The sequence below is a fragment of the Camelus dromedarius genome, chromosome 27 (assembly GCF_036321535.1).
Source record: "Camelus dromedarius isolate mCamDro1 chromosome 27, mCamDro1.pat, whole genome shotgun sequence".
Lineage (NCBI taxonomy): Eukaryota > Metazoa > Chordata > Mammalia > Artiodactyla > Camelidae > Camelus > Camelus dromedarius.
In genome coordinates, this window is record NC_087462.1 from 4,057,648 (window position 1) to 4,071,537 (window position 13,890).

At 49.6% G+C, this 13,890-nt stretch overlaps 1 protein-coding gene across 4 annotated transcripts in view; it reads right to left on the reverse strand.

Moving 5' to 3' along the window:
• RFX2 (regulatory factor X2) overlaps positions 1 to 12,532 on the reverse strand; it is an 86,416-nt gene extending 73,884 nt beyond the window's left edge. For 2 of the 4 annotated variants that reach the window (XM_064479802.1, XM_031437049.2), the window contains exon 1: positions 12,344 to 12,532. The gene's annotated coding sequence lies outside the window, so the exon portion shown is untranslated. The remainder of the gene's footprint in view (positions 1 to 12,343) is intronic. The other 2 variants (XM_064479805.1, XM_031437050.2) reach the window with 1 other exon arrangement.
• Positions 12,533 to 13,890: the final 1,358 nt, after the last annotated feature.

Genomic DNA, 13,890 nt, shown 5'->3' on the forward strand with positions numbered 1-13,890 from the left:
GGTGGTGACATGAGGAGGGCATAGTTCAGTGGTAGAGTGTGTGCCTAGCATGCAGAAGGTCCTGGGTTCAATCCCCAGTACTTCCACTAAAAATAAATAAATAAAACCTCATTAACTCCCCTCACAAAAACCAAATTAAAAAAAAAAAGATATTTAAAAAAATGGTACCTAAAAAAATAATAATAATACCTTAAAAAAAAGAGTATGGGTGACCTCAAGATCCTGTCTGTCCTCATGTTAACGCTCTTCCCTGCACCGCCGGCCACCATGGCTACTGAGCTCTTGGAATGTGGCCCATCCGAATGGAGATGTGCCATGGGCGTCAAACAGACACTGGGTCTCAAGACTTAACACACCAGGATGTGCACTGTCTCAATAAAAATTGTTTCATGTTGATGCCGTGTTGCAGTGACAATATTTTGGACCTACTGGATTAAAAAAATATATTATTCAATAAATTTCCCCTCTTTTTACTTTGCAAAAGGTGGCTAATAGAAACTTTAAAATTACACACACAGCTTCCATGACATCTCTATTGGACAATCGCAGTTCAGCAGACTCTGAGAATAAATCACCCAACTGTGAAATCACAAATATCTTATGAAGCCTTGTTCTACTGGAAAGTAGGCAAAATGATTTTAGAGCACGATTAGATCTTGATCTAGTAAGAACTGGGGTCAATTCAACAAATCATTACTCTATTTGGTGTTGTGCAGAGACAGTCAGACCTGGTCTCTGTCCTCAAGGTTCTTATACCACATGAGAGAGAAAAGGAGACACAAATAACTCCTTCTGTGGCAAAGGTGACAGGTGCAGACTCCAGGTGGAACTCAGTACCATGAATGATGGGGCGGGGAATATGGGAAGGTCTCACCCTGAACCCAGCTGTCCAGGCAGGACCATCCCACAGCGGGGTTTGGGGAGGAGTGGGGGCAGACGGGGCGGGTGGACTAGTTCAAGAGCTGGAGCCAGGCACAGGCAGGGTGTGTCCTGGGGGTGGGGCAGGTGGAAGGGCAAGTGGGCCGAGCTGGCTGGAGCAGAGGGCGCGGGCTGAGGGTTCTCGGGGGAAAACGGGCTGCGAACGCCGGGCGGAGCCCCTGCGTGCCATCCCCTCTCACAGGGCAGAGGTCAGCAAACCATGGCCCACGCCCAGGCCAAGTCCGGCTCAGTCTGCTGCCTGATCTTGCACGGTCCACAAGCTAAGAATGATTTCCACATTTTCCAATGGTTGAACAAAATACCAGAGTCAAAATATTTTCTGACACCTGAAAATTACATGAAATTCACATTTCAGCGCCCATAAGTGAAGTTTATTGGCACACGGCCACCCCCATTCAGAGCGGGCAGTTGCAGTAGGGGCCGTCTGGCCCACACAGAAGCCTAAAATATTTACTATCTGGTCCTTTATGGAGAAGGTTTGATGCCCTCGCCCCTGCCCCAACCCCAAGTTCCTTGGAATATTAAAAGATTCCACAGGCTTTCTTTGTTCAAATAAAGCAACAGCACTTTTGCCAATTTACAGACAAATATGTGATGGAGACATTTCTCAGACTGAAAACAGTCTGCCCTACAAATATTTCTCAAACCCTTGGTACAGGGCTCCTGTTATCTGCTAGTGAATAGCAGGAAACAAGAGAACACTCCCCACAAGCACTGCATCACTGGGAAACACTCATCAGCCCGTCACGCCTGATTCCACAGCAGAAGACGCCGCAGCAGAAGTTTTAAAAGACGTGCTTGTAGGTGCTACCGTGCCGCAGCATGATCATATTTTAGAATCCAATCATGTATCAATAAAACACCGCGAGCTCACATGATTTAATTAAACGCGCTGGCAGTCAGTGGTATCCCACAAAGACATCACGCAGCTTCCCTCCTCCAACCAGCTTTCAAACCCTTCACGTGGCCAGAGCCACAGCAAAAGCTAAGGTTCCACACACTTGCAAATGGTCCTATAACTCAGCAGAAAGGAGCATTCATTTGCTCCACAAATTCTCAGTCCTGTGTTTTGTTGATGAACTAATTCTAACAAATCTAAGTACATTTGTTTCAAATTGACTTTCAACAGAGTAAAATCTTTGAAAAGTTCCAACACAAACATGAATTGAGCCACTGCAACTGGCTTGACGTAGAATTAGGCATCTAACATCCTCCACTGTGTACACGGCTCCCGGCTACAGGACTGGCAGCAGTCTGGTTGTAAGACCACATCCCGAGGAAGATTCCTGTGCTTTCTGGAAAAGAACTTGACTTGCAGTGTTGGCTGGGTCAAAAGGGGAGTCGACTAACAGTCGGAAGCCTTTGATGAAAACTTCTTTGGGGATTTTGTAAAGGAAAACTAGGTATTGAAAGGGCCAGAATGTTCATTTAGACCAAATCAAAAACATGGAGTTTTGAAGGCTATCAGATCTCAGGCAAGGGTTTCATGATTCTCGCTTTGTTATTTGATGTAGGCCTTGCCTCTGAAGAACGCTCTGGGCCCAAGTGTTTGATTCACTCATGTATGGCGTAGGAAGCCCTAGGGGGAAGTGTGGCAGGGATGGTGGTCCCTGTGCCCCAGAAGCACACAACCAAGAACAGGAAGTAAGACGTGGAAATCACTACCGCCTGCCCACAGAGTCCTGGGGTGCTAAATCTACGTGCTGTGGCACTTCTGGCTGATTAACCCCATGCTCCCTAACCCAGAGGTGATTCTGCCCCCCAGGGATCTGCCACATCCAGAGATGTAGCTGTTGTCACGACTTGGGGGTGGGGTGGGTGTTCCTGGCAGGTGGGAGCCAGGGAAGCTGCTCAGCCTCCTACAAAGCCTAGGACACCCCTCCACAACCGCCCTCCCACCTACAACGATCCAGCCTCAAAGCCAACAGTGATGAGGTGGAGAAACCGGGTCTGGTCTTCTGTTTGCCCCCCTAGCTCATGGATTAAAATCGCAAGATTCCCTGGTGAGAGAGCATCAGAGGAAGGTCTTGAAAGAAGCGTTAAGGTTTTCATCAGTAGAAATGAATTTCAGAGAGAGGGGAGACCAAAGGATAAGACCTCTTTAAGGCAGGGAAAGCCCACTGGGAGGTGCCGTGAAAGACAGGCAATGAAAGAGGAGACGGGGTTGGACCTAGCCCAGCCTTGAACGCCAAGCTAAGTGTGATGAGATTACAACAAAGGGGAGGGGGACAGTCCATCCATCTGGCTACAAAAAGCAGAGAGAAAGAGCCCATCCGCTCCTCCTGAGGTGGCCCAGGAGAGCCCCAGGGAGGTGGGCTGGGAGGGCATGAAGAGATAAGAATCGTGAGCCAAAGGAACAAGGTCGATGCAAGGATGGGGAAGTGACCCCAGAGCATGCTTACTGCTGCTGAGCTAAAGGCTGAAGAAATCCTGCTTCCAGGACAGGAGAGGAGGGCAGGCTTCCCGCGGCAAGGACTCCAGTGGCCACTGGGGTAGAACAGAGAGAGAAGCAAGGCTGTGCAGACCACACACATGGAAGGAAGGAACCGGAAGTCTGGGTGGGGGCCCAGGTCGCTCCTGGACGCCACTTCTACCCTGCCATCCTGCAGTTTGTTAGATCAGAAGACTGCTGATGGGTGAATCTCTTCTGGGGTGGCTGAGACTCCTCGGGAGCACAGTCCAGGTGGCAAGAGCACTGCCAGCGATGAATCCAGCCGTGCAGGGCTTCCAGAAATACCTTCTATTCACTCCTGTTTGTCACTTGAAGAGCTGACAGTAAAACCAGACGTGATTTACACAACCGGTGTGGTCCTGAATGGTACCCGCTTCACGCCTGAACTTCTGGCCAGAACGTCAGTGGCCAACGGTTGCGGACAATTTTAAATTTCTCGAGCATCCTCTCCCCTCTTAACCTCCTACACAACGCTATGTGCACACACTTGGGTATCTGACTCATGGTAAGCCCCTCGCATGTCTGATATTTGGGGGCCACAAATATTTGCTGAACTGATGGAGACCGAGAAGGTTCCTCACAGAAAGGAGTCCCGAGTAAGGTGAATTCTTCCAGAAGTTGAAGAAAATCGAAGCACATGCCTGAAACTGTTTTCTGTGGGTCTGGAACCCAAGTTTATTTTTCCTCCAGGCAGGCTCCATCTGTACGCATTCTGAGGAAAAGAGGAGAGGTGGGAAAGCTCTGGGCGGTTTCCTTTGGGTTCTCCCTGGACCGGGTGGAGCAGGAACACATTTTTGCGGGCTGGTAATTTTTTTTTTTTTTGGGGGGGGGGAAACTGCTTCCCAGGCCTTGCCCCACAGGGCACCTTTTGGACGGAAACGGATCCTGGAAACATGGCACTGTTTCCCAAAGATGAGCAGTTTGCATTTTAAAAGTATAAGCATAGTTAAGTGTTGCTGTGACTTCAGGAATGGACTGCCGCGCCATGAGCGTGGCTTCAACAGCTTTCCAAAAGGCAGGTGCTCGTGAGCCAAGCCTTCTGCTGCTCTGCGGGGACGCGTGCTTTTTCCCTTCTGCCGGGACTGTCCCCGTCTGATCGCTCTGGTCTCTACAAGCCCTCACACCCCCTGGTGCTCAGTTCTTGAGTTACTTCCCTCTTTGCCTTCACAGCCCTTTCCAGGTTTTTCCTGGGACCTGAGAGTCCCTTCAAAATCTCCTCTGTCCAGCAGGGTTCACAACAGCCAAATGTGAAAGCAGTCCCAGTGTTCACTGAGGGATGAAAGGATAAACAAATGTGGTCCATCCACACGGTGGAATATTACGCAGCCTTAAAAAGGAAGGAGATTCTGACACCTGCTACAACAAGGATGAACCCTGAGGCCATGATGCTCAGTGAAATAAACCAGACCCAAAAGGACAAATACTGTCTGATTCCACTCATGTAAGGTCCCTAGAGGAGTCACATCCAGAGAGACAGGAAGTAGGACGGTGGGGGCCAGAAGCTGGGGAGTCAAGTGTTTCATGGGGAAATGAAGTTTCAGTTTGGGAAGGTGAGAAAGTTCTAGAGATGATGGTGGGGATGGTTGCACAACACGTAGTGTGCTTCATGCCACCGAGCTGTGACTTTAACACTGATTAAAACGAACATAAAATGATTGTTATTATATTTTGCCGTGAGTTTTTAAAAAACCACTTTCCTCTGATTCTTCACTGGTTTCATGCTCCTTGAATTTGGATGGCTCTGCCTTTGGCCTTCTCTGCTCCTCTCTGCCTCTCCTTGAGTAAGTGCATCTGTTTTCATGATTGAAATGACCGATCACATGCTGACAGCTCAGAGATCCTGTCCTCCAGCCAGGACTGCCCCCCAACTCAGCTCCAGACCCCGAAACCCACACTGCCCACACTTGGCGGTCCCGTACACATCTCAAGCCCCCCAAGCCCACGCCTGAGCTCCTGATCCCCCCACCCGACATCGGCGTCTCTGCTCCCTGAAGTGGCCTGTTCCACCTGATCCCCAAAGTTAAGACACCTGGGAATCGCCCTGGACTCTACCCTGCCCTTCGTCCCACAGCGAGTCACCAGGTCCCTGAAGCCCCCGAGAACCTGAGAACCCTGCAGCTCTGTCCTCCTCAGCATCCCCGGCTGCTCTCATAGGCCCTGGTGACCTGGACCATGGCAACATCGACTCTCCATCACCAGCCTCCAAATGCCAAGCCTTCTGATACATCTGCCACAATCCCATGTGCTCACCAAGTGCTTCCCCAACAAACCTCTCAGCCCAGCAGCAGACAAGCCCCACCTGTTCAGCCAGGGGTCAGCAAACTTTTCCCTTAAAAGCCCAGACAGTAAGTATTTTAGGCTTTGTGGTCCATGTTTGGCGTCTGTCGCAAATAGTCAGCCCTGCTGTGGTCTCAAAACAGCAACCAGAGATGGCATGTAGATGAGCTAGCATGGCCGTGTCCCATCGAAGCTTCACTTCCAAAAACAGGCCGTGTTTGCCGACACCTGCTCCCATCCAGCCTCATCTCCTCTCCTCCCTGCGATCAGCTTCCAGAGGGCACAGCCACGCCGTGGCTCTCCCCACCCGTCTGCTGGCACACCACTCCTGAGATTCAGCTCCAGCCCCCTCCTCCTCGGCACCTTTCCTGGCCCCTCCAGGGAGCGTGGCCTCCCTCCTCTGTGCATCACGCTGCCCTAGACAGACCTCCAGTACATCTGCATTTTGAAACATCCCCCCCTGAGTTAGTCTTTAGTCTCTGTAATCTCATAGGAAGTGCTTGGCTCAGAGAGAAATGAACCAACGAATGAATAAACGAACAATGGAGAAATAGCAGAGGCCCAGGAAGCAAGTCTTTCAACAAATGACCCGATGCCATGGCTCTGACAGCTACAGGCAGAGGTAAAATTTACTGAAAACCTAATTCAGACTTAAAACAGCAGCCAGACTCATCTCCATGGCCTCCAGGGCCCTCTGCCTCTCCTTCTTCTGCTCACCAGCCATCAGCCACACAACCGCCCTTCTCTGCCTTGACCAGGCCCAGCTGATCCCTCCTGCCACAGGACCTTTGCATCTGCTGCCCCTTGCCTGGAAGGCTCTTCCCTCTGAACTGCACAAGGCTGTGCTCTTTGATCAGTTCAGTCTCAGCTCAACTGTTAGCTCCTGAAGAGCTTCCGTGGATGTCAGTAGCCCAGTTCTCACACACACACCACACAGACACACACACTCTCTCCAAATAACTGCAGAAATCTTAGTAGAAATAGGCTCACTGCATATAGCACATCTGGGCTTTGTTACATTGTAAATGATAAACAATCACTATATCAGGCCATTACATGTAAGTTCTACATATTTTTAATGGCTTTCTATGTTTCTTTTTTTCATTTTAAAATATGGATTATGGCGTGTATAATCTGATTCATGGCATCTGAAATCCACTTGCTGTATGCATGTGTATTATCTGTAGGCTTGGGAAATCAACTATACTTTTTGGAAAGTCACAGAATTCATAAAAATTACAAATAAGGTTGTCAGGGCATAAAACCGTGCTTTAAAATATCCAAAACCTATGTATCATAAAACAGGAATGCATTTCAGGAAAAAAGAAGTGAGGTGTAGCAAGGAGTGGGGCCAGGCGGTCTGCTCCCGAGGGCTCAACTCAAGTCCTGGCACGAACGCCAGGCCGGTTCACACCTCCAAGTGGCTGATTTCCAGACTTTGACCAGATTGGCAGCTAAGAGCCAGCGATAACAGAGAAGGGGAACCCATTTTTAAATGTTCTCCTCTGAAAGTCCTGCCGGCAGAGCTGGCCTCTTGGCAAAACCCATCTGAGCGTGTGATGCTGGGGACTCATTTCAGATAGACCTAGACCTGAACCGAGATGAGTGGCTTTGAGCGACTTTTCTGGGTGTTTTTGGTTTTGCCCAGGCCCTCACGCTTGGAGAGCACCATATTTGGACCGGAGAATTTCTATGCAATCAAAGGTTATTTCCCACCTTAGACGGTGCAAGGCTCACACACTCAGTCAAGCAAGACGTATTTACTGAATGTCTCCTCTGTGCTTGGTGGTCAGGAAACCAAAATTAAAAAGTCAAAAAACAAAATTAAAGAAGCGGGGGCAGCTATAGCTCAGCAGTAGAGTGTGTGCATAGCATGAACAGGGTCCTGGGTTCAATCCCCAGTACCACCATTAAAATTAAATAAGTAAATAAATAACCTAACTACCTCCACCCCCAAAAAACAAAACAAAACAAAACAAAAAAATCATCTCAGGCAGGCCACACTGCTCATTTGCTTCATTCTAATAATAAAAAATAGCAACAAAAACAATAGCCCCTCTACTGCACACCTGTAACGTGCCCGGCCCCGGGTGAAGCAGTAATAGACTCGATTTCTAACATCAGAACCACACAAGCGAGTCTCGGTCTCATCTTGCAGATGCCAAACCTCACCTGGAGTCTCAGAGCCAATGTTAACCCCTTCTCTGCCGTGGCCCCGAAGCCCGCACTGGCAGCATCTGGTGCTATGACCCGTTATTTTCCCTTCACTCCTCCCTCCGGTCCTGTTCATCCAGTCTGAGCTGTGCTGAGCCATGTAGATGGTGCTCCATGGTAGATAAGGAGCAGCTCTTTATTTTCACATAAGCTTTCCCCATAAGTGTGCAGGAGATTGTTTATTTACTCATTTAATAAACATTGAGTGCCTACTCAGTGCCAGAATTAGTCTCAGCATGGGGGACACCGAAGTCCGTAAAACACACCAAACTTCTCACTGAGCTGACATTCCAACAACAGCAATAATAAATCCATGTAACAGACAGCGTGTTGGTGATAAACGCTAGGGAGAGCGAGCGAGCAGGGAAGGAGGCTGGCAGCGTCATCCCTTGCAGGTGAGTAGATGGCCTGGGAGTTTCAGGGAAGGCTTGAAGGCAGGGAGGGACAAGCCCCCAAAGGCCTGGGCCAAGAGCTTTCCGGGGAGAGGTTTGAAGAGCTCCCAGGAGGCCAGCGGCGCTGAAGTGGGGCACGTGGGATCGCAGATGAGGCCAAAGAGGAGTTGGGCTGGGGAGCCCGGGTGGGGAGACTTGGGCTTTTGCGCTGAGGGAGACGGGATCGGGGGAGAGCTCTGAGTGAGGCACACACAACAGGACACGATATGACTCCCTGGTTAACAGACTGCAGTCACTGGGACAAAAGGCGCCCATGGCTTGGACCAGGGGTTGGCGGTGGAGGTGTGGTCAGATTCTAGGTCCCTCTTTTTTGGTGATGGCCTGAGAGAGAGAGGGATGGAGGACGACTCCAAAGTGTTGGCCAGAGCAACCAGGAGAGGCCAGCTGACATTCACCAAGGGAGCTCGGAGCCCAGGAGGAGCAGATTTAGGGGATTAAGAAGGCTGATCAGGACTGACCAGAATCTCGGTCTCCACCAGTCAGTGAGGCTCTTCCGGCTCTCCTCCCCAACCTCTGCACCCACTCTGTCTCCCACATGCCCCCTCAGTCCTCGGTCCCCTCCTGAAGTTCTCCCTTTTTTGTCTTTTCCTATAAGAATTCCTTTGGTGATCTTGGGGTTTCTAAGAAGCATATAGGTGGTTTTCAGTTTTCTCTCTAATTCCCAGTGCATATTCATTCATTCATTCATTCATTCATTCATTCATTCATTCATCTATTCAGTACGGCCTGTGGGCCAGGCACATGTCTAAAACACCACTGCCTGTCATGGAGCTAATCGCCTTGAAATTCTAGAAAAGAAGTCAAAACACCTTTTTTTTAAAAAAAATACAGAAGCCGATAATCCCTTATAACAAGGCCAAATCCAAAAATTCTGAAATATGGAAGTTTTTTGGTAAATTTGGCACGACTTGTTCAGTGACAAAACCTGACCTAAACTGGCTTGTGGTTGCTTATAGTCCTTATCTACCCTGTTCAGTGTGACTAGTCACACAGTTTTGTGCAGAAAAATGGATGTGCTTGTTGGGTGTGCCCTGGGCTGGGAGTTTCAGGCACCAGACTGGTACTTCTCTGCCCCCGCGTTCAGTGAGGGTCCCAACAAACAAGACGGTTTCTCTGAGAACTTCCCCTGGTTTTACAGAAGTTTCACATTTTACAAATAAGTGCGCATCGGGGAACATATTACTTCAACAAGTGGCCAACCTGCATTAACTAGAAAGAGTCGAAGATACTATAAGATATGGTTCCTTCTGGCCCTGAAATTTTACAAGTAAAACAACCTCATGTGGCTATAAAAATCCTACAAATACATTTAAAATTTTGACTCAATTATCATACTAATTAAAATTAGATTAATTAAATGTTGATTACCACTAATTAATTTAAACTCAAATCTGAAACTACATATTAGATCTAAGGGATAAGAGCCAGATAAACAATTTCCCAGCATCTGCACTCCTAGTTCCATTCTGGGAGTGCTTCAGTGACAAACATGGGTAAAAGATGAATATTAAGGTAACGTGCACTCTGCACCCAGAAAGCAAATACCAATTGAATTTCAAAGGACTTGTCTGTTACTTGGAGTAATTAATAACTCCGTCCTTCTCCGCCTGGATTCCCCTTCTGAGCATCTCCGAGGTTTATCTGGGATGAGAAGAACGCATAAAGGTCTAAATAATTCACATTGCTTTTACCACAGAGGCAAACTATTTCTGAACTCATTCCCGACACAGATCAGTTGGAGTATCATAGGCGCACAGAACCAGTTATCTTTTCCATCATGTATTGTGAGAAGTCTTTTTAAAAAATGACTACCAAGTCTCTTCCGATGTTTTACCAAGCCTGTTGGCAAGATTAGCGCCAGTAATTAAAGAAATTAAATTCCTTTCCAGGGGTGGGGTTTACCATACATTCTTTTTCTCTGGCCAGAGTAGGTGAGTAGCCATTTCTAAGGTTATTTAAGAATTAGTTCAAGTTTTTAAGCTTGAGTGGGAGAAAGAACAGGTAACCTGGTACTCCCCAGGACAGAGGGGAAAGCTCTTTTATTTTTTTAATTTTGGGGGTTGGGGGGGGGAATTCGATTTATCTATTTATTTATTTATTTTAATGGCGGTGCTTGGGATTGACCCCAGGACCTCCTGCATGCTAAGCACTGGCTCTACCACTGAGCTACACCCTCCCAGTGCCAGGAGTCTTTATATAAGCAAACAAATAATATTTCCGATTATGAAGCAACAAGATAAAACTATGTTGACAATATGTGCAGGCAAAAAAAAGGTTATGTTGTTAATGTTTTCTGTTGTTATTTTGTTGGGGAAATCCTAGTTGAAATGGAGAGCCCTGCACCAGGTTTGATTATTTTGGATTTGCAAAGATAAAACTTATGGGGAGGCAGGAAAACTCATGAAAGTCTGTACTGACAGTTAAATGCACAAAACAAGAAAATAACTGCGTGTTGGGGCGGGCGGGGGGGTGGGGTGGGGGGTGGGGAGGCTCATAATAAAATCACCCAGAAGCAGGAATGAGGTCTCGGGGAAAGGCAGCCCTGGACTCGCGCGCTGCATCCTGCCCTTCTCCCTCATTCCTGCGGGGCAACCAGGAGGTTAAAATTAGGACCGTGAACCACCCCCGCCGCCGCCGGAATGGCAGGGGCAGTTGGGCCCCGGGGGCCCTCGAAATAGCCACTAGGATCGGAAACCGAGCTTTCCTAGCGCCGCGGCGAGAAAAACCAACAGGCACGAAGCCGGAGGGAGCGCCGCAGCGCGTCCCAGAGGGAAAAGGACAGGAATCAGGAGCATCTGCGGGGGGTGTGTGCATTTACTGGGGTCTGTGTGGGGGCTGGGTTCACAAACACACACACGCACTTGCACAACCCCCAGAGAAAATGCCACCGAGCAGTTTGGGCTACAGGTTGCGCTCTTTAAACTAAATAATAAATTACTAAATTAAAAAAAAAAAAGCCCTTTCGGTGAAACTTTCCTTGCTTCGCGATCAATCCAAATAGGGGAGCTGCGGGTGTACGAAAGGCTTCCTGACGGGCGTGGAAAGGCTGGCGGATCCGGGACCCCCCAAACTTAGGAATGCGGGGTTAAAAGGGAGAGTGCAGAGGAGTGTCCGAGGAGCCCTGAACACGAGGATCTGGGGTGGGGGGTGAGAAACGGGTGTCTGGAAGACCGATTCTTGATTCTCGATTATCGGGGAATTCGCTGGCAAAAAAAGTGAGGAGGGAAGTGGTTCTTCTCTTGAACCAGCGCACCGACATTTGGTTAAAAAGTGAGAATTGGGGTTATAGAGGGTCCTCAAATTCATTATTTGGAAGCGGGGTCAAAACGAGGTCATCCCCGGGACACCCCAAATCCAAGAATTTGTGGGGAAGGGTGAGAACGGATCTTTTAGGCCCTCCCAATTCAGGAATTTGAGGGTAAACGTGAGAGAAGGGTCTCCGGGGTGCCCCAATTTCAGAGATTTGGGGGGTAAATAGGAGGAGTCCCCAGGCGCCTTCAGTTCAGGGAGTTTAAATGTAAAAGTTCGAGAGGCATTGTCAAGGCGCCCTCAATTCAGGGCGTTTGAAGGAGTGAGAAGGGGGTCCCCGGGCACCCCCAGCTTAAGGATCTGGGGAATAAAAGTGAGAAGAGGTTTCCCAGGGGCTCCAAATTCAGGGAGTTTAAAGGCAAAAGTTTGAGAGGGGTTCCCTGGATGGTCCCAACTCGGGGATTTTGAGGGTAAGAGTGAAAAGGGGGTTCCTGGGAACTCCTAACTCAGGAAGTTTTGTAAAAAGTGAGGCGATGGGTCCCCACCTTCCCCCGAGTTTGGTTAAAAGGAAGAAGGGGTCCCCGGGAGCCCCAAACTCGGCCGCGCCTTCGGGACTCGGGGTGCGGAGGTAGGTACCGCGGACGCGCCATCCAGGACGTTAGAGGTGAACGGCAGGGACTGCGCTGCCCGCTCCCCGACCCCCGGATCGGGGTCCCCGCCGCCCCCCGCACTCCCCGGCCGTGTTGGTCGCATCGGTCACCTGGAGTTCGAGCCGGGAGTTCGGGCAACGGCTCCCGCGGCGGCGGCGGCGGCGGCTGCTGCTGCGTGTTGGTCCCCGTTGGTAAGTAACAGTCTCCACGGCTACAGTCTCTATGGCGGCGGCGGTGGCGGCCGCGGCCGCTCCTCCTCCCGCTCCCGGCGCCCGCCCGCCCGCCCGCCTCGAGCAGCCTGCCCGCCCGCCGCGACAGGGCGGGGCGTTGTTATCGGCAACGGTTTCCAGGTTCCACGCCCCACCGCCTCAACGGCCCGCCCACGCCCGCCTCCAACGGGCGCGGCGAGGGCGGGGCGAAAAGCCTCGTGACTTTCCATTGGCCGCCTGCGGTGCCCGTCAGAGGGGGGCGTTGCTCGGCGAGGAAGAGGGCGACGCCCAGCCAATCGCCGCGAAGGAGGGCGGGGCTTGGAAGGAGGCGCGCGCGAGTCGGAGCGTTGGCAGTAGAGGCGCGCGCGGGCCGGGTGCCGGTGGCTCGGCTCCCGGTAGGCCGAGTTTCGGGGACCCAGGGGCCTTTGCTCATTACACAGACGACTGTCGGCATCCTGGCACAATCTGGCTCCGGGGTCAGCAGATTCCGACCCGCGGGCCACATGCGGGCCACATGCGGCCCACTGCCTCATTTTCATGCACCACAAGCTGGGATTTTTAAAATACTTTTTGAGTGGTTAAAAAAAAAAATCAAGAAGCTTTTGTGACATGTGGAAACTATATAAAAGTCTATCTTATTTTATCGAATCCAGTATTTTCAACTCAAGGGTTGGCAGACTACGGCCCTTGGGCTGAATTCTGCTCCCCTGTGTTTGCAAATAAAATTTTATCAACACAGTCTCCCCCATTTCTTTAAGGGACCCAAGTCTGCTGTCATACCACTGGGACAGGGTTGGGTAGTGGAGAGTAGGGTGTTTGCACAAAGATGGGATGGAATAAGCAAAGTCTAAAATAGTTATTATCTGGCCCTTCACAGAAAATGTCAACCTCCTTCCCTCCGTTTACTCTCAGGTAGTAGGTTCAAACAAAGGACCCTCATAGAGTTTTTATGGGGGAGGGGTTGACAATAAACAGAATAAAAAAGCAAACAGTTATTTGGGAGAAGGGGCTGCAACACCAGGAGAGAAAACATTGTCTGAGAAGAGGCAGGCAGAGCAATTTAAGGGAAGATTACATTTCAGCCTCATTCATTCAATGAGTAATCATATTGGTCAGCGTAGACTAAATTATTCTTTTATGCCAGCAAGTGATGTAAGCATTTTTCATATGCTAACTCAAGTTCAAGCTCACAGTCACATCCTGAGAAAGGAACGAGGCATTATATATACCCATTTTAGAGATTAGGAAACAGAGGCCCAGAAAGAGTAAGTGAATTTGTAATCAAACAGCTTCAAACTCCTGCAGTCTGGCACCAAATCTCACACCCTTGACTACTAGATGGGTGGTTTTCAAACATTTTTGACCACAACGCACAGCAGGAAATACATTTTACCCAGAGGCCCACACACACGTATTTAACTAAAATAAAATATTCATGACATGGTACT